Source organism: Heterocephalus glaber, unplaced genomic scaffold, assembly GCF_053883595.1.
Source record: "Heterocephalus glaber isolate CG9 unplaced genomic scaffold, H.glaber_assembly_v1.0 deba00000470, whole genome shotgun sequence".
In the NCBI taxonomy this organism is placed as follows: domain Eukaryota; kingdom Metazoa; phylum Chordata; class Mammalia; order Rodentia; family Bathyergidae; genus Heterocephalus; species Heterocephalus glaber.
Genome location: NW_028258145.1, coordinates 12,521,480 through 12,542,030, shown reverse-complemented (window position 1 = coordinate 12,542,030; position 20,551 = coordinate 12,521,480). Strand labels below are relative to the sequence as shown.

Below are 20,551 nucleotides of genomic sequence, written 5' to 3'. Positions count from 1 at the left end.
CTTCTCTTGGCTTCCCCACCCCTAACTCACTACCCTACTCACTCCTCCACAGATGTTTCTTGGGATCATCTCCCAAATAAAACACCTGACCTTCTACTAGAGACACCTTTTGGGGGGATTGGACAGGGCAACTCTAAAACTTATACAAAATTCAAAGAACCAAGAATAATAAAGGCAATGCTGAAGAAGAAAGCTGGAGGACTTACCCTACCAGATACCAAGAACCATAAGAAATATATTTTCAACTACAAACTACAGTAATTAAGTGGGATGTTGGAGAAACTAATCAATATAAAGACATACACATACATATGGTGACTTGGTTTATAACAAAGGTGACATTGCAGATAGGTAGGGCAAAAGATGGGCTTTTTGATAGATGAGCTGTGTCCATGGTTTGTAATAAAGGTGACATTGCATATAGAAAACAAAACTAATCCTGATCCCTAAATGCAATATATGCAAAACTCAGTTATAGACGCATTATGTTCTAATGCTTCTGAAGGCAAAACAATAAAGTTAAAGATAGGGCCAGGGATTTAGCTCAGTGGTTCCACCTCCTGCCTCTCAAGCGCAAGGTCCCGAGTTCGATCCCCGTACCAAAAAAAAAAAAAGTGTCTTTAAAAAAAAAATTAAAACAAAAAACAAAAAATAAAATAAAAAATAAAATAAATAAAAAATAAAGTTAAAGATAAAGTCATAAGGTAATATAAGAAAACAAGAGTAAAAAAATCTAGGAATAAAGAAGTTTTGATGAGTTGGCAACCTTAAAATTAAGAACTTTCACTTAACTTTGAAAAGGAAAGCCAGAGAGTGGGATGTTTGATATATAGATATAGATGATATAGATATGTGACAAAAACTCATCTGCCATATAAAAGAAATTACAAATTTTTAAAAACTGACAAGCTCATTAACAAAAGAAGTGATTTGGGTGTTAATAAGAGTTCAAGAGATACGGCCTCAGAAAAGAGAAGATTGGGCTGGGGATTTAGCCCAGTGGTTCCGCCGCCTGCCTTGCAAGTGCAAGGACCCGAGTTCAATCCCCAGTACCAAAAAAAAAAAAAAAGAGAAGATTTACAGAAGTGATACTGAGAAACTAAGGAATATGTTGGGCTAAAAAGTAAGTCCTCCTGTAATAGTTTCAGGGTAAGAATTACATATCTAAATGTCTACAATAATTATTTCAAAGTTACAAACCAAATGAACAAGCTGAAGAAAAATATCTATCTTCCTACCTTGCAAATATACTTTTATATGAATGACCTTATGAGGATGGAAATTATTGGAGTCTGAGTCTCAGATTCAAACTTCAGTTTTCCACCAGATGGCCCTGCCTATGGCCCACCCTGTCTCTCCCCACCCTGCACTCCATCCTGCACTACAGAGGCCCATGCATGCACAGGAACGCAGCCAGAAAATCCAAACTCTACCCAATCATTACCTGCCATGACCAGCTGCCCGCTGGCTGTGGATCAGATCTAGCAGGGCCATTGACCCTCAGGTGAATGGACTCAGGGATAAAGTCCATGTAAGTCTAGAAAATAGGCTTGGCTATTTCAACAGTAAATCCAATTCCCAGGCACCTTGCACAGTTTAGAAAGGAGCCCTGCAGTCTCTGGATAGCCATATCTCCTTGACTTTGTTACACAAATCTCGGAAAGAAATACACAGAGACATAGAATTTGGATAAAATAATAAAATTTCTTCTCGCCAGCGGGCTGGAACACAAAAAACCAGTCTGGTCAGTATCTGTACCCGCTTTGTTCAGCGTTTCCATTTTTATATCCTTTTTAGCCATTATTGCATCTCTAGTGGTCTTTGATGTGTAAATACAATTCCAGTTCCTATTTACAAGTTGCAGACACAAGATAGGCACATATACATTGTAAATTCACCCTGGCATGGTAACTTTGTTAGGTTAACAAAGTTACTCCTTAGAGTCAGATAATCATCACCTTAAACAAGGAGTTATGGGAAAAGCAAATCTTAAAAGAACACATTACTTATTTTGCTTCTACAACTACCTTAATATTCAATCTGTTAAGTTATCTAAAACTTTTCTGTATCATTCCTCCCTCTGTTTACTTCAGGATAATTCATCTATCCATTACAAGTTCTATCCAGTTTATCTACATTTCTTAACACTAGCATTTGGTAGTCTTGAGCTGCAGCACTGCGCTACCGGATAAATTTTGAAATCCATTGGATGACACAAGGACCAACATTAATATTAATATTATAACAAGAGGGGGACTCAGAAGAGGTCCTATCCAAGTTTTTTCATTCTGCCCAAGTGAAATTAATCCCATAGGACAACTCTCCTATACCAAATTTCTCATCAAGAGCCTTGGTCTGATCTTTTAGTTTGTCTAGTGATTCTTGTACTACACCAGATTTATTAGCATATTAACAACTCTCTTCTCCAAGAAATAAGCAAGTCCCTCCTTTCTGAGCTGTGAACCAATCGAGAGCATGTCTATTCTGTAATGACATTGGCCAGTGAATCTACTTGGATTTCTAAAGCCTGAAGTGTGTCTCGAATTTCCTCAAGATCTTTTTAAATTTCTTGTCCTAATGAAATATATTACTCCTTGTAGCCAAATAAGATCCCACAGGGCTGGTATATACATAGATATAGGATTACATTGATCTTGTTTACAATTGTTACAATTACCAGTGGCTCATCCAACAAGGGAGTCATTGATCCAAACTTGTGTTTTCTCTTTGCAGTATAATTCATTTTTCGTTAGAATAGACCCCACAGTCAGAAGTTACCCCAGGTCCCCCCACAATATTTTTATCAAAGAATATTGTAAATGGATAGCCTTCCGGTTCCCAGTTTGCCATTTTAAAAGTCACACATTGTTCATCAAACTTTTCATAACTAGGCCTAAACACCCGTAGTTTGAAAACAAGTAAACTTAAGGCAGTGGTGATCTGGCACAGCACAATAATCCATGTCGTCCTTGTTGGTGCTTCCACTCTTCAGCCATGTGTTGACTCACCAGCCTCCAGAGTGGTGAGAGCAGGGCTTTGAGTGTGTTGTCTTTCTCAGCTTTCAGTATCAGCTTTATTGTTACCTTGTGCAATGAAGTCTTTGCCTTTCTAATGTCCTGAACCATATATTACTGTGACTTTGCTAGGTTTTCCCACTACCTCTAGCAACTGTATAATTTCCTGTTTATTTTTAATTAGCTTCCTTTCTGCCATGAGAAGATCTCACTCTTGGTAAATCATGCCAATGATGTATAATGTAGCAAATGCATAGCAAAAGTCCATATATATATATATATATATATATATATATATATATATATATATCTTTTTTACCCTTTGTCCATTGGAATGCCTGTATTAGTGCCCAGAGCTTAGCACATTGCACTGATGGCCCTGGCTAGGACCACCTCATCCTTCATGGTTACTGCATATCCAGCATGATGAACCCCATCTTCCACGAAGCTGCTCCCATCTGTGAACAGAATGAGGTCAGCATCGCACAAGGGTGTCATTTGCAAGTCAGGGCAGCTGGAAAAGAGCTCATCAGTGACACTCGAGCAGTCATGATTGGGAGGGCCTGTCTCTGTGGGTGAGAAGGTAGCAGGATTTAAAGTTTTTATAGAGATAAACCACAAGCGGGGATTCTCACAGAGAAGGGCTTGATACTGAGTAACCCAATTATTTGAGAGCCAATGATGCTCCCTTGTGTTTAGCAGTTCTAGGACCCAGTGTGGAACCTGCACAGTCAGTTCCTGACCTAAAGTCAGCTTGTCTGTTTTTTGAATCAACAGAACTGAAGTTGCTAAGGCCCCAAAACAATGAGGCCATCCTTTTGTTACTGAATCTAAATTTTCAGACAAATATGCCACTGGTTGATTCCATGGGCCTACTTCTTGGGTCAACATTCCAAGGGCCACATGGTTTTTTTTTCAGTCACATAAAGAACAAAAGTCCGCTTTACATCTGATATGCCAAGGGCTGGGGTGGCTGCCTAAGTCAATTTTAAATTTTTAAAAAAGCTTCCTCCTGTTCCATAGTCCAGTGCAGATGATTCTCCTCTTGTCCCTTTAGGGCTTCATAAAGGAGTTTAAAGATTTCTGTAAAACCCAGAATCCAAATTTTACAGAAGCCTGCCACCCCAAGAAACCTTTTCAGTTGTTTCTTTGTTTGGGGCTTAGGGATGGCACTAATACCCTTTCATTTCCTAGGCAATGCATGCCCTGTGTTATTTGAAATCCTAAATATGTAACATGCTGTACACAAATCTGGGCTTTCTCCCATGATACCTTATATCCAGTTTTCTTGTAAGTGCAGCAAAAACTTTTTTGGTGCCTTCCCAGCACCGTTCTTGGGTTGAGCTGTATAACAGTAAGTCAGCCACATACTGCAGCAGGACACAGCTATATTGTTCCATGGGGAAGGCAAGCAAGTCCTTGGCTAGGGCTTCCTCAAAAAGCATGGGTGAGTTTTAAATCCCTGTGGCAATCTAGTCCAAGTAAACTGAGTATTTTTGCCATCACTGGGGTCTTCCCATTCAAATGCAAAGATGGATTGACTGAGGAGAGTGATGAGAAGGCAAAAGAAGGCATCTTTTAAATCCAAACAAGTAAACCATGCTGTTTCTGGAGGTATCAGATCCAACAAAGCATAGGGGTTAGGGACCACTCACTGGGTGCAGTGTTACTGTTCTGTCATTTACAGCCCATAAATGCACTGGCCTATAGTCCCCACAGGTTTCCAAACAGGCAGCAAAGGGGTGTTCCAAGGTGACATACATTCTCTAATAAGTACAAATTCCTTTAATCTCATGATAGGGGGCTTAATTCCAATTTGGGCTTGCCTGGACATTGGGTATTGTTTTACACCAATGGGGCCAAATTGTCTTTTAAATTTATAACTGTGGGTGGATGATTCTTAGGTAAGCCTGGGGGTGATTCCTCTGCCCACACTGTAGGAAACATAGTTCTTAATTCTTGCAGAGCCTGGAAAACATCATCCACATTGCAACATTGCCATTCACCCTCTCTTTTAGTTGTCACCATCATGATGAGATCTCTTCCTGGGTCTAAATGCAGAGATGCATTTCCTCATTGGGTGAAAGTTATTGTAGCTCCCAATTTAGATAATAAAGCTCTTTCTAATAATGGAATAGGACATTCTGACATATACAAGAATTCATGTTTCACTTTATGTCCTCCAATTTCACATGTCCTTTCATAGCAAAACTGGTGCTTTTCTGAAATTCCAGTGGCACTGATCACTTGGAAGTGCTCTCCGCTCAGAGGGGCAACTGGAGCTGTTACTACTGAATGTTCTGCACCACTCTCCACCATTAAGGACATATTTTGGCCCCCTATCTATATATCGACCATGGGCTCATGGGGGCCTAGCTGCATTGAGCCCAGTCTGTGTCAGTCACTGTCCTCCATCACAGGCAACAATGTGTCAGTATCCTTCCTTTCCTTCAAGTCCTGCTTTTTCTTTTCCTTGAGCCTTGTCTTTCTTTTTCCTTCTCTTCCTTGGCTCCCATAGCTACTGCTATCTTCCTTCCTGGCTCTCTTTCTCTTTCACTGTCTATTTACATACACTTTCCCAGCTAATTGTAACAATTGCATTATATTTATGCCTTCCCAAGTCTCCTGCCTTTGGATTTTCCTTCTAATGACTGGTGCTGACTGGGTTACAAAAGTTGTATTAATTAACTGATGGTTATCAGGAACAGTAGGATCAAAAGGTGTGTACATTCTGTAAACTTTACAGAGCTACTCATAAAATCTCTCAGGGCTCTCATCAGGCTCCTGCTGTGTTTCTAGCACTTTAATTATATTTGTAGGCCTTTTATACTTGCAGCCCACATTCCTGCTAAAAGGGCTGTCTGATAATTTCTCAAGTTTTCCTGTCCTGCTTGGGTATTGGGATCCCAATTGGGCCACACATTTACTGGGAATTGCTGTTCATATCAAGCATCTGGATTCTGCATAGCACCTGGTGTTCTAGTGGCATTAACTTTTTAATTTTTCCTAAAACTCTCTGTATTTTTTAGAGGTTAACAAAGTTTTACAAAGTTCTTTACAGTCCTCCCAATTAGGACAATGGATAGCAAAGATGGAATCAAATAATTGAAGCATTTTGGAGGGGTCTTGGCAGAGAATAAATGACTTTTTTCTCTGGACCAAGCCTCTTTTTTAATCCTTTTTAAAGTCAAATCTCAAATATCGCACCTTGGTCTGACGTATTTGTGCCTTTTTCCAACAGTGTTTTTTCTAACTCACTATAAAGCAGGTCATATTGTAACCTGTTGGCTCTTAAACCCTTTGAAGATGCCCAATGTACACATATTATAGTAACATATTTAGAATTTAACCCTTTGATGACAACTAATGTAAACATATTTAAACTTTTTATAACATACTTGACACCAACAAACATACACATTTTTTGATAAATCACTTTCCCACATCTTTTGACATACCTAGGCCTTCTGGTCTTGTATTTTTTTTTATCTTTTTAACAAGACAAACATACAAAACTTTTTTATATCAAAATTGTATCCCTTTTACTTATAGCTTTTAAATATATTTTTTCTCACTATAGACCTTTTATCACAAACTTGTCTTTAGCTGTTAAAATTTTAAAGTGTCCCTTTTTTTGTTCTCAGATTGTTACACTTTAAATTTGGTTGGCTGCCAATAGAATTACCAAAGTACAGAAAAAAGCAAGTTAACCTTGTAATTACAATTGAAGAATTTGCGATGTACAATACTTTAACCACACCAATTAAACATCAACTCAAACTGAAACACAGATACATTTATCAATTAACTAAAATTTGTAACTTTTCAAACTGAAACATATTTATCAATTAACTAAAATTTCTAACTTTTCAAACTGAAAGAGATACATTTATCAATTAGCTAAAATTTGTAACCCTTGTAAAATTTCTTACTTTCTCTGGCTTTATGTCCTTCAGAGGTTTTTTTTTTAGCTGTTTTTAATCCATTACTTTTTTTTTTTTACTAATTTTTAAAATTTGAGTGTAAGCCCTATTCAATCCTCTTTGAGTCTGACCACAGCATGGTGCTCTGAAGCCAAGCAGTTTTCATGCTTCTGTCCCCACCTCCTCCAAACCTATGAATTTAGCAACTCAAGAAGAGGGGGAAAGTCTAAATTCTCTCGGTCTGGATCTGAAAGAACTGGTTACTTTTCAGCATCGTCCCCTTTCTGACAGAGGACCAGGATATTGCTTTTTGCTTCCAGGGCACACATATGAAGCCAAGGAGGCATTCTGTGGCACAATTTGAGCCATAAATCAATATAGGAAATTGATCTAGATGTTCCCATCCAAGGGTGGTGACTGTTAGCCAGAAGGACCAGAGGAGACCCTCACCTAGGGATCTCTCAGTTGGCCAAGCTAGGCAAAGCTTGGGCCATTCTAACTCACAAAAGGCTCTAAGTTTTGGGGTTTCATCTTAATACCATAATTTCCAGTAAAACCTTTCTTAAAATTCTTAAGCATGCATTCCAAAACAGTAGGATGGGATGTTTCTGTCCCCACAACCGACCGGCTGATCAGAGTGTTGGTGTGTGTGTGGGTACCCTTGTATGGAGACGCAAGACAAACAAAGGTGGGGATCACTTGCTTGCCTGCCTGGCTGCAGGCCTCTCGGCCATCATAAGATCCCTTCAGGGTAAGGTGTAAGGTGGGCTGTCACCTAAGCTCACCATTGTGCCTTTGTTAAAGGCGACCACACACAAATTCTATGACTCGGGGAGGAGTCTTTAAACTCAAGTGCTTCCTCCCTCTGTCTTGTTCCACAGCTCATTTCACACACTCCTATCCAGAACTCTTTCACTCACACATTTATTCAGATCACATTCCCTCCCGGTGACCCCCTAACCATAACCAAAGTAAATGAAAGAAGCTACCTCCCCAAATGGCAAAGCGCAAGGGGTGATCAGGCCCCTGCACTATGTTAGCCCAAAGTTCACAAAGTGAACCAAAACAAATGGGAGGAGCTATCTTCTCAAATGGCAAAGCACAAGGAGTGATCAGGCCCCTGCGCTGTATTTGCCCAAAGTTACAAAATACAAATTCACAAGGCAAAACCGAAAGTTTAATGACTGGGGGGGTTTCCTGGGGTTCCTCACCCACCAAAGGAAAGAGACAGATGAGACACCAAGAGCAGCAGTCCTCCTTTTGTAGTCTCTTCGGGTTCGGGCAAACCTCCACCCAGTGAGCAGATCTCTGTGTCCTCTTGGGGAGCCTAGGAAATTAGTCCCAGGGGTGCACCTTTCCTCTCTAGGAGACAGAGAGCCACTCCCTCTGGTGGGGTTCAGGCTGATGCCCAAAAGGGCTATTTCATTCCCGATTCCCAGCTAACGCACCAGATGTTACAGAAATCTCGGAAAGAAAAACACAGAGACACAGAATTCAGGTAAAATAATAAAATTTCTTCTCACGAGAGGGTGGGAACACCGGAAACTAGTCTGGTCAGTATCCAAGCCCACTTTGTTCATCATTTCCCTTTTTATATCTTTTTTAGCCATTATCTCATCCCTAGTGGTCTTTGATGTGTAAATACAATTCCAGTTCCTATTTACAAGTCACAGACACGAGATAGGCACATATACATTGTAAATTCACCCTGGCATGGTAACTTTGTAAGGTTAATGAAGTTACCCCTTAAATTCAGGTAATCGTTACCTTAAACAAGGAGTTACAGGAAAAGCAAATCTTAAAAGAACACATTACTTATTTTGCTTCTACAACTACCTTAATATTCAATCTATTAAGTTATCTAAAACTTTTCCATATCAACTTCACACAGTAACATCTCATCTGTAGGGAGGAACATGGCTAGAGAAGGTCAGAGTTACAGCCTCTGCAGCTTTCTTACTTGGGTCTCTGGGTGTTGCACCTAAGAAGAATGCCTCAAAATCCTGAACTATTCTTGCCTCTGTGTCTTAGACACCAAAAGGACTAAAACTTTTTTTCCTTCATTTTTGTCTCTAATAGCACCACAATCCTGCCAAGCTGCTGTTACTGTGGCTACCCTTAGCTACTTCTCTTGCCTTAGCTTCTTGACCTGTCCAACCTTTCCCTAACACCATATCCAAATTAATCTTTGTAAAACATAGCATTTATTCCATTGGAGCCATACAGCAAACTCACAATGGCTTGTTGGAAGCAGAGTCCTCAGTTTCAAATGCATGGGCTCTTATTAAGTCTTCCTATTGCATTTGCCACACCCTCTCACCCAGAGTATTTTAAGTGCCCTGATGACCATCAAGGTCAAATTACAGTATGTTGGATGGCATTTTAATGTTGAGTATATATTAACCACTCTCAAACTGACAAACCATGTACCAGATAGATCATTAAATCTCTATGAATCAAAACCTTTAATTAGCCAGAACTTTCCCTCTCACAATCCCACTGAATATAATATTTAGGATTTATTTAGCCTGAAGTCTTGATCACTTTCAAGCACTTTGGAGATGGAACTACCATAGCCTTCAGTGTAGCCTTTGACCCTTAACCTGGAAGAGGAATGTCCACTCCTCCTCAGACACCTGCCTGTGCTAATTGCACAATGCTAAGCACGTGCTGTTACAATCATTCATTCACAAGCTCAAGGATCCCCATTTCAACTTTACCTTTTAGCTTCTCACACAGAGCCTGTCCCTGAAGTACTTACTAGAGAACTTTTGTTTTAACTTTTTTTTTTGGTACCGAGAATCAAACTCAGACCCTTGTGCTTGCCAGGCAGGCACAGTGGCACTGAGCTAAATCCCCAGGCCATTAGGGAACTTTTGAAGGAGAGAAAAGAGAGTTCTGCTTATAAACAGTTGATAAGATGATTTCTTTTCTTTTTTCTTTTTTTTTTTTTTTTTTTTTTACAATTAGGAGGTTAACCAAGAAAATGACAAGCTCTCACAACAGGAAGGAGTTAATTGAAAATGTCCTTTCTGCCTTTCTCTGATAAGATGAATTTAGCAAGCTCTCCTTGCAAATCATGCATTTGCATTAATTACTTTTTTTTTTTTTTTTTTTTTGGCACTGGGCGTTGAACTTGGGTCCTTGTGCTTGAGGGGCAGATGGCGGAACCACTGAGCTAAATTCCCGGCAGCATGAATTACTTTTTAACATTTATGTACCGCTATAGTTTGGATCTTAAATGTCTCTAAAGGCTTGGTCCACAGGGTGGTGGTGGAAGGTAGTGGAACCTTTAAGAAAACGGAACTTAGTGGGAGGCTTTTAGGTCACTGGGGATGTGTCCTTCAGAGCCCAACCCCTCCTCTCTCTTTTTTGCTGCTTGTTTGTGACAGGTGATTGGTTTTTGTTTTGCCACATGCTCCTTGCCACAGGCCCAAAAGCAACTGGGCCAACGAACCAGGAATTATAAACTCCAAAACTGTAAGCCAAAATAAAAGTTTTCTCTTTATCAGTTGATCATCTCAGGTATTTGTCAGAGTGATGGAAAGCTAACACATGGACAATATGTATCTTTTTAATGTAATTTTCGGTATGAGCTTTCCCTGTCTGGAGCAGGAAACTGTGATAGACCAGTCTTAACATGAAGATAGGAGCAAAAAGTGGCTTTTAATGGTGGCAGCTCAGCAAGTGACTCGTGTCAGTCTCGAGAGCCCCAAATAGAAGTTTGTTCTTCTGTATATACCTCTTTTTATATCTATGAGGCTTACTTTCATTGGAGTTTCCCTGGGAATATAGCAAGCAGTATTTACACAAAGCAGAGCAGCAGGTGTGGGCAAAGAGTTCTGGCAGGGTTTTCTGAGTCCGTTAAGCTCCTTTGGTGACAGATTACAGAAGTTGTCATGGCTACTCAGGTATATTCCACAAAGACCATAGTTACCTAGTTAACCTATAGTTGCCTAATAATACAGATAACCCATAGTTGTCCAAGGACCAGGGATTTAGCTCAGTGGTTCTGCCACCTGCCTTGCAAGTGCAAGGTCCCAAGTTCGATCCCTGGTACCAAAAAAAAAACAAAGAAGGCCGGGGATTTAGCTCAGTGGTTTCATCGCCTGCTGCACAAGCGCAAGGACCGGAGTTCGATCCCCGGTACCAAAAAAAACAACAACAACAAAGAAACCCCCAACAAACAAACAAACCCATAGTTGCCCGATTCCATAACGGAGGAGTGGTCTCCTCTCTCATGTCTAGTTTGTATATTCCAGCCCTGGGCATTATTCCTCAAGGGAAGTCTCAGGGCTTTTGTGAGGATAGCTTGAACTTGTTCAGCAAGAAAAAATCCTTGAAGGATAGGTGGTTCTGTGCAAAATTCCTGGAATAGATATCTTCCAGTGTAGTGTCAGGAGCAAGGCAGAGGCAGGTTATGGATGTTGTATGGGGTATGAGTATAGTGTACGTGAATACGGACACCCAGGGGGAAGGATGGGGAGAGCTCTTTCCCTCTCACAAACACCCACCAGAACCTCTCCCAAAGCTGAAGTGTCTCTACACACAGCATCCTCAGCTCAAGATCCTGACCCTTTCTTTATTCTCCTACCATTTAAAATTCCCCTAAAGAGGAGCTGGAATTCCTCAAGAGTGGTTTGCAACAAATCACTCAAAACTCCAGCCATAGAGAAGGGACTTTGAGTTGCAAAACTAGGGTTTAGGACAATGTCATTTAGGAATCATGAGGCCTATATGGACATGGTGGCACACATTTGTAATCCCAGCACTCAGGAGGCTGAGGCAGGAAGACCACTGAGAATTTAAGGCCAGCTTGGGCTACATAGTGAGTTCAAGGCCAGCTGAACTACAGAGTGAAACTCTGTCTCAAAAAACAAAAAAAACACCCAAAACAAAATAGAAATCATGAGGCCTGAGGTTTTTATAAGGCTGAGCAAGCCTGTAGTCACTTTCTTCAGAAGGTCACTCTGTCTGGCTTGTGACTCTATACAGGCTGTGTGACCAAGAGATGAAGACTGGGGCTCTGGGGTGAGCCAGACTGAACCAACACCCTAGCTGTGCAGAGTAACTCATTTAATTTCAGGATTTTTGAGGCATTATTTTTCAAATACTTTTTTCTGCTCTTTTTTTCTCTCTCCTCTCTTTCTGAAATACTCATTAATACACACCATCTTTCCTTTCTTTGTCTGGAGTAGATAATTTCTATTGATCTATCTTTGAATTTACTGATTTTTTCTTCTGCCATCATGAATTTTCTGCTGAAATCCTTGAGTGAATTCCTTATACAGTTGCACTCTTCAACACCAAATTTTTTTGGTGGGGGGGGTACTGGGTATCGAACTCACTACCTTGCACTCGCGAGGCAGGCATGGCAAACTGTTTATTTTTAATAAATAATAGAGATTATTGTTGTTGGGATTAAGGATCATTATTTGTTCATTCATTGTTGTTATAATTTCCTTTAATTCTTTGAACATATTTTTTCTTTGTTTAAACATATTTACTATAACTTCTTTGAAATCTTTATTTGATAAATCTAACATTTTGGTTGCTCCAAAAAGTTTCTATTGATTGCTCTTTTCCCTGAGTATGCCTCACACTTTTCTGTTTCTCTCTGAGTCTTGTAATTTTGTTGTTGCTGTTGTTGTTGTTAAGAAAATGGTTATTATGGCAACCCTGGGTTTTGGGGGGTTTTTCTGGTACTGGGGATTGAACTTGGGACCTTGCGCTTATGAGGCAGGCACCGGAACCTCTGAGCTAAATCCCCAGCCCCTTGTAGCTGTTTGTTTATGACATAGCTGATATGAAGTCTTTATCAGTGAATTCTTTCTACCCTGCAATGGTCTTCAGCCACAGATGTCTTGCTCAAAAATATATTCTTGTTTTTATTATTCAACCTAGTTTCCTTTGGTTGTCTTTTGTGGCCAGCCATGATTTGACAAAGACTGTGGTCAAGTACCCCAAACTAGTTAGGCTTGCATCCTCTGCTGATGTATCTGAATGTAAATAGGGGTGTATAGTCAAAATTTAGGCTCTTCTCAGGGCTTATATTATTTTCCAATGGGCCCTTTTGAATGTTCTCTGCTCATACACAAGGTTCTAAGGTCAGTCAGGAGTATATGAATAGCATAGGGATTCTCAGTCTCTACTACACACATGCACAGAATCAGAATACACTTTCCCCAATCACAACCTCAATATCAGGCTAGTAGGCCCTCTCTCACTCTTTTGTCTCTGGGAAATCATTTTCACTTACAAACATCCTGGGTGTGAGCATCATCTGCAGTTCCTACTGGAGTGAATCCCGTTAAATAGAATTAGAGAAGCTGCTGGTCCTCATAAACTGGCCCCGGACGGACCGGGTGGACATCAGGGGATCCAGCGAAAGAGAGCACGGTTGGTTCGTCTGCTGACGGACCCTCAATGGACCTCGGCTGGATTGGCGATAAACAGCCCGGTCAGCCCTTCTGTTGACTGACTGGGTTGCACCTCACGGGACCCAGTGAGGGAGAGCCTGGGAGGTCCAGCTGCAGATAGACCTGGCTGGACTTCAGTGGGCCGGCGAGGGAGAGCCCAGTCTAGCCGTGGACGGATATTCCCACTCTGCTAGAAATGCAGGCATGTTCCATCAGGCCTGGTTTTCCTTTCCACTTCTAGGTGCAAGGAAAAGAATATTATATACAGAATAACTCCCAATTAATACTACTTATTTCTTTGTGGTGCAGTGAACAGTGCTATTATTTATTCTAATTATTCTTGTATTATTAAAAAAGTCTCTTTCTTTTTTTTACAAAGCAATATAAGACTTACCTATCTAAATCATACCTCCATAAGTGAGTAATCACTTATCAAGAAACCAACATAAGGGCTGGGGATTTAGCTCAGTGGTTTCACTGCCTGCTGTGCAAGCTCAAGGAACCGAGTTCAATCCCTGGTACCAAAAAAAAAAAAAAGAAAGAAAGAAAGAAAGAAAGAAAGAAACCAACATAATTTGCTAATTTCCAGCAGAATATATATGACCAGTAGTACTTATTGGATTATGGAAAGCTGCACCACCCTAGAAAAGATTGAAGTTTTCACAAAAAATTTTTAAAAAATTGGAAGTTTTACCAGATTTGGATTCAATCAGCACATTAAATTGAAGAGTATTAACATTCTTCAATTATTGAGCATTTTTCATACTTACTGAAGCACTTTTTTCAATTTTATGTTCACAAATATTTTTCTATAGTCTAACAATGTTATTTTTCAAAAGCATTACAGGGTATGTACATACTTAACACTTTTGGTTTTTTGTTGTTTTTTTTTTTGTACTGGGGATTGAACTCAGGACCTTGTGCTTGCAAGGCAGGCGCAGGAATGACTGAGCTGAATCCCCGGCCCAATTTGTAGATACTTAATACTTTTAAGATAGAGTAAATGTGAAATTTTTAAATTTCACCCATAAATGGTATATGAATGAAATATAGAAATACACTTTTCCATTACTTTTGTATTCCATATCCACTAAATTCAATAATTAATTTATTAATTTTTGTGGGTTTACATGTACACACTAATACCTTTGGGAATTATTATCACTTATATTTATTTCCTGTTCAGCATAATTTGCTTTTCTGTGTGTTTCTTGGCTTTATTGAATTGGCCAGAAATTCAGTGTAATGTCTGGTGAAAGTGGTGACATAGAAAACTGTCTCACTCTTGCTTTCAAAATTGAACCATAAAACGTCAGAATTGCTTTAGGATTCTAAAAGGACAATTGATGGTATTTATAAAGTTTCCCCTACTCTTAATTTAGTAACAATTGTTTTTGTGGTTGTTTATTTGTAATCCTAAACAGGTGTTCGATTTTATTGTATTTTTCTTAATTTATTGATATTACATCTCTTTTCCAAGAAACTAGCATACTCAATTATATTTCATAAACTTAATTTTGTCATGCTATACCCTCTTGAAAATATATACCTCAACTTGAAATAGAATACATGATATTAGTTCAACAAGGAAAGTAGTCTGTAAACTTTGTTTTATACAATGCCATTGCCAGAGATAGGTAACAGAATTTAGCTATTCTCTTAAAAGAAATTATTTTCCCACTTTTCCTTTTTTTCTGAAAGAGTTTGAGTAAGTATTGGCACATTTCAGATTAATTATAAATTTCACCACTGATATTCTTAATTCACCTAAAAATTGTGGGAAAGTATTAAAATATGAACTAAAATTTCTTTTTTTTTTAACTAAAATTTCTTAAACCTTGTACTATAAAGATTTTTCCTTAGGACTGATTTGTTTACTTTTTTTTCTAAATTTTAGGTCGTTTCAAATCAATTGATTTGAAATTATTAATACTATATTTTATATAATACATTTTCTGTATATTGCTACAAGAACAATATTCACATGAAGCTGGAAATACCAATAAATAGAAAGAATAATTTTAGGTCAAATGTCTATGACAAGCAGAGAAACATGATATCTATGGAATAATTGTGGTGCAGCAGAAGACTTGCAATTAAGTTACCTAAATATATGCCACATCAAAGTTATGCATCCGACAATGTAAAAAACCAGAAAACTCAGGTCAGCATCAGAGCTCTAAAAAAAAAAAGCATGATAAAAGCATGAAGCACCGGAAGTAGTGTAAACTTAGCAAACTATAAAACACAACACTGTAAATTTTTAACTCATCAACTTTTATACTTTAAAAATATAAAATGTCAGTGTAAAAAACAATATTTGTAGCAGTGCTTATTTAAATAGCTTTACATTCTTCCACTTTCTTGTAATTTTTAATACAAATAGTCTCCTGGCAAATAACAATTTTTTACATTTCTTTTTCCTGATATCAAAAATTGAAGTGAGAATACAATACACTATTGCCTTGTATTATTTTTAAATTGTCTATGTGTTGATTCTTCCTCAACAGGCAAGTTCATATTCATGTCTTTTTGTTTTGTTTTGTTTTGGTTTTTGGTTTTTTATTTTGGTACCGGGGATTGAACTCGGGTCCTTGCGCTTGCGAAGCAGGCGGCAAAACAACTGAGCTAAATCCCCAGCCCATATTCATTTCTTTTTAATGCTCCCTGTGTGAGTGATAAAAACATGTATTCTTACTGTTTTGGCAGCAGTGTAGGTCAAACCCTGGACCTCTCACATACTTGGTAAGGGCTTTAACACTAACCTATATCCGCAGGCCAACCATGTACCCTTCAGTTGTCAGGAATACCTATGTCTTTATGGCTAATGAGTTAGACTTATTAATCAAGTTTTGAAGTATTCTTTAATATACAGGTGTTATAATTTACTTGAGAATGGATTGTTGAAATTCCTCAGCATAATGCTGTATATTATCCAATATGTACTACTCTTCCTTCCTCTTAACCTTTCTCCTCCTCCGTTTATCCTCCTCATCATTGTCATCATCTACAGACACTTTATCTTCATCATTTTTCTTTTTTCTGCTTAAGGGTATATTATCTTAGAATATAATATATAAAATCACAATTAGTATTTCTTTGTGATAATCTGAATCTCTATACCATTATGAACAGAGCATTCATTTTACTTTTTATTTCTTTCACTTTTTTTTTTTTTGTGCTGGGGATCGAACTCAGGACCTTGCGCTTGTGAGGCAGGTGCCGGAACCACTGAGCTAAATCCCCTGCTTACTTTTTATTTCTAAGAGTGCATTTTTTTCTGTATCCAATTTATCTGAAATTAACACAGCTACTTTAGATTTATTCTGGTTGGAGTTTGCATAATACTATCTTCATAGTTATTGTCATGTTATGTCTTGGAATTTTGCCATATTCATTTTGGTTTATACATGTCTATTGTGAAAGGAAAAAAGTAAATTTGTGATTTTCAATCCCATTAAATGAAAAAATTTTCTATTTACAATACATGACAATTTATATACTTTCTTTGTTCATGCCATTTTTTATGTTGCTCTCCATTTTTGGATAATTTCTAAATTAGTAAGTTTTTTATTAATTGAATTGTACTTGTGTTGGTTATTTGCTGAATAAGAAACTAAATATAGATTCCAGTCATCCCACTGTTTCAAGACTGCCTAGTAGGTTCTTATCCCTGGTAAAGCTTGCAAAATTAGTAAAATATTAGTAAAGTTGAGACAATTTTCTAAAATCTCTGTGTTAATGTTGTCTTGAATATGTGCTAAATACAAATTTCCTAAAAGGAAGGACTGAAAATTTTAAATTATCAGTATTAAAAAGTTTAAATTATATCTAGATAATCTGAATTTGGAGGAAAAGGAAAGAGTACATTCAAATTAAAAATTTTATATAACATTGGGCAGTCAATAGAAGATATCACATTGTGTCTTGTAATATCTGCTCCTTTAAAACAAAAACATTTAAAAAAAGACAACAGAGCTGGGGATTTAGCTCAGTGGTTCTGCCACTTGCCTTGCAAGTGCAAGGTCCCGAGTTCGATCCCCGATAACAAAAAAAAAAAAAAAGGAAAGAAACATTTAAGAATGAAACAGCTTATCATTCTAACTTGCTCTTTAACATAACATCTCCAGGTAAAAATGTTAAAGAAGGTAAAGTTGATTTGTGATTATATATGCCTATATATATAGCATATATATTGTTATATACATATACACTTTGGTGTATATGTATATAACATCTATGTATATATGGTGTATATGTATACATTGTATAGTTTCATTTGTTTAAAAAGATTTTACCATTATGAATTGACATGGATCTAAACCCTGTTGTGTGATCAACAATAATAACCTCTCTCAGTCTTAAAAAATATAAAGGAATTATGTATATGTATACTGTTAACCTGTTATAATTACATATTTTGGGATCACACACATAATTGTCTACTTATACAACTCAAACTTTCTACCTTAAAAACAGAGAAAGCCCAAAGTAAGTTTTATCTTCAACAATCAAGTTCTTTAGTATAAAAAATTACTGAAATCACCAGGCATGGCGGTTGTAATCCCAGCATTTGGGAGACTGAGTCAGAAGGATTGCCAAGAGTTTGAGGCCAACCTGGGCTACATAGAGAGTTTAAGGCCAGCCTGAACTACACAGTGAGACTTTGTCTCAAGAAAGAAAAAAAAAATACAACAACAAAAAACAAGACAAGGGCTGGGGATTTAGCTCAGTGGCTCTACCGCCTGCCTCGCAAGCACAAAGACCAGAGTTCGATCCCCAGTACCACACACACAAAAAAAAACAACCCAAAAAACAAAAAACAAGACAAGACAAAACAAAAGTAACAAACCTTGAAATCCACAGAAAAGAGATTTTTTTTAGTCAATCACAGAAATTCTTGTCCAGTGCCCCATCAGATGAGTAGGCATTAAATGAGTGTTTATTAAATAACACAAACACATACACAAAAACACACACACACAACACAAGCCTCATTAACAGGTCAGATAATGCACAAATCCATCCACAGTCACTCTGATAAATTACCCTTAGGTCATAAGGAAAATCACAAAAAGGATTAGAAAATAGTAGTCAGGAACTCCAGAAAAAAAGACAGAAAGGAAAAGAAGGAAGAAGAAAATTCTTCTCTGAGCAATAATATATAAGCACTGAGTTTCTTGACAAAAAAAAATGAAAAGGAATAAAATGAATGTGTGAAGTAAGCCTTCACCTCAAAGCAAGGGGAAAAGATAATTTTAAAATGTGTAAAATAATTCAGTATTAAGAACTAAGAATAGGGCCGGGGATTTAGCTCTGGTTCTGGCTCCTGCCTCGCAAGCGCAAGGTCCCAAGTTTGATCCCCAGTACCAAAAAAAAAGCAAAAAAACAAAAAACTAAGAATAAGCAGAGCTGCGGGTCTGTCGCGTGCCTGCTCTTGTGCAACCGCCGCTGAGGCGTTGTCACCCATGGTTGAGCAGCCTCTGGTGTCATATCGAAGAGTGGGGTCCTCGGGTTGCAGGAGGAGAACCTGCAGGGCTCCTGGGTAGAATTGCACTTCAGCAATAATGGGAATGGGAGCAGTGTTCCAACCTCAGTTTGTATTTATAATGGTGACGTGGAAAAAATACTGCTAGATGCCCAGTATGAATCTGGACGGAGTAGCTCAAAGAGTTCTCACTGTGACAGCCCACCTTGCTCACAGACACCACAAGATACTAATAGAGCTTCTGAAATAGATACACATAGTATTGGAGAAAAAAACAGCTCTCAGTCCAAGGAAGATTATATTGAGAAAAGGAAAGAAGTTGAAAGCATCTTGAAGAAAAGCTCAGTTTGGATATGGGATTGGTTAAATCGGCCAGAAGATATACCTCTTAAGGAGTTCCTCTTTAAACACCTGAAGCGCACAGCTACTCTCAGTATGAGAAACACAAGTGCTATGAAGAAAGGGGGTATTTTCTCAGCAGAATTTCTGAAAGTTTTTCTTCCATCTCTGCTGCTGTCTCATCTACTAGCCATTGGATTGGGGATCTATATTGGAAGGCGTCTGACAACCTCCACCAGCACTTTTTGATGAAGAATTGGATCCAACTTTGTTCACACGGTGGGGATTTGTATCTGAGCTTGTTACAGCTAACTTGAAGAGCTATCATGATCCTTGGGTGGCTGCACCACTTGTTTATTCTGTACATGCTGCATTCCAGATTAGTAAAGTGAAAGAATAGACACTAAAATCATGCTGATCTATAATTATACCTATGGGATCAATTAATAAGCATGCAGACTAATATCTACTGTATGAATTTGGTGGTAAATTTCTTTGGATATTAGATATAAATAATATAAATAATTTTAATATACTAGTCATGATGTATGTAGTATTTAAAAATATGTAACTTTAATTCAGTTAAAACACTTTAAGAATGAATAACATTGATATATATTTTTTTTTTGGTGCTGGGGATCGAACTCAGATCCTTCTGCTTGCACAGCACGCGGTGAAACCAGTAAGCCAAATCCCCGGCCCAAATAACATTGATATTAAAATCACTACATTAAGGAGTTTGCCCAAAAGAAATATCATGGCCTTATAATTACACTATTGTAGAATATGTTTAATTTAGATGGATGCAGATTGTCTATAAAGCCCACTTAATTATATAAATTGTTCTTAACAGAGAACAATGTAGTTAGAAATTCCACTGTGAGTTGGTACACTAAGCAGCTGTTGCTTTTCCAGTGTGAGGACTCCTGGTAGTCACCTTAGGTGGTCAGTTTTCTGACAAAGGCAGTTATTTAGTCTCTCTTACCCTTCAATACTCTGGATTGCTGGATTTAATTGTTTGTGCTCAACTTTTGTGTGCTTTTAAAATTAACTTTATTGTAAGCAAATCTGTGTCTACTTTAGAAGTCTGGAAGTAGAAAAAATAAATTATTGCCAAATATTGGAGATTATTGTACTTAGATAAGATTAAGAATCAAATATCATAAAAGTTTCTTAATTAAATCAGGCCTGTTCCCCATTATGTCATTCTTTATCTTTTCTACAGCATGATTTTTAGAAAGGCTGCATCTTTGATATGATGCTGTGTGTATTATAACTGTATTTGTTTCACCTTTCCACCCTTAATTCAGGTGTGTTAAAATAAATGTAACATTTTAACTTTAAAAAAAAAACTAAGAATAGAAAATC

General features: G+C 37.9%; 1 pseudogene; it reads left to right on the top strand.

Annotated features, from left to right (window-relative positions):
• Positions 1-3,437: 3,437 nt before the first annotated feature.
• LOC101724279 (BCL2/adenovirus E1B 19 kDa protein-interacting protein 3 pseudogene) lies at positions 3,438-20,004 on the top strand (annotated as a pseudogene).
• The last annotated feature ends 547 nt before the right edge of the window (positions 20,005-20,551 follow it).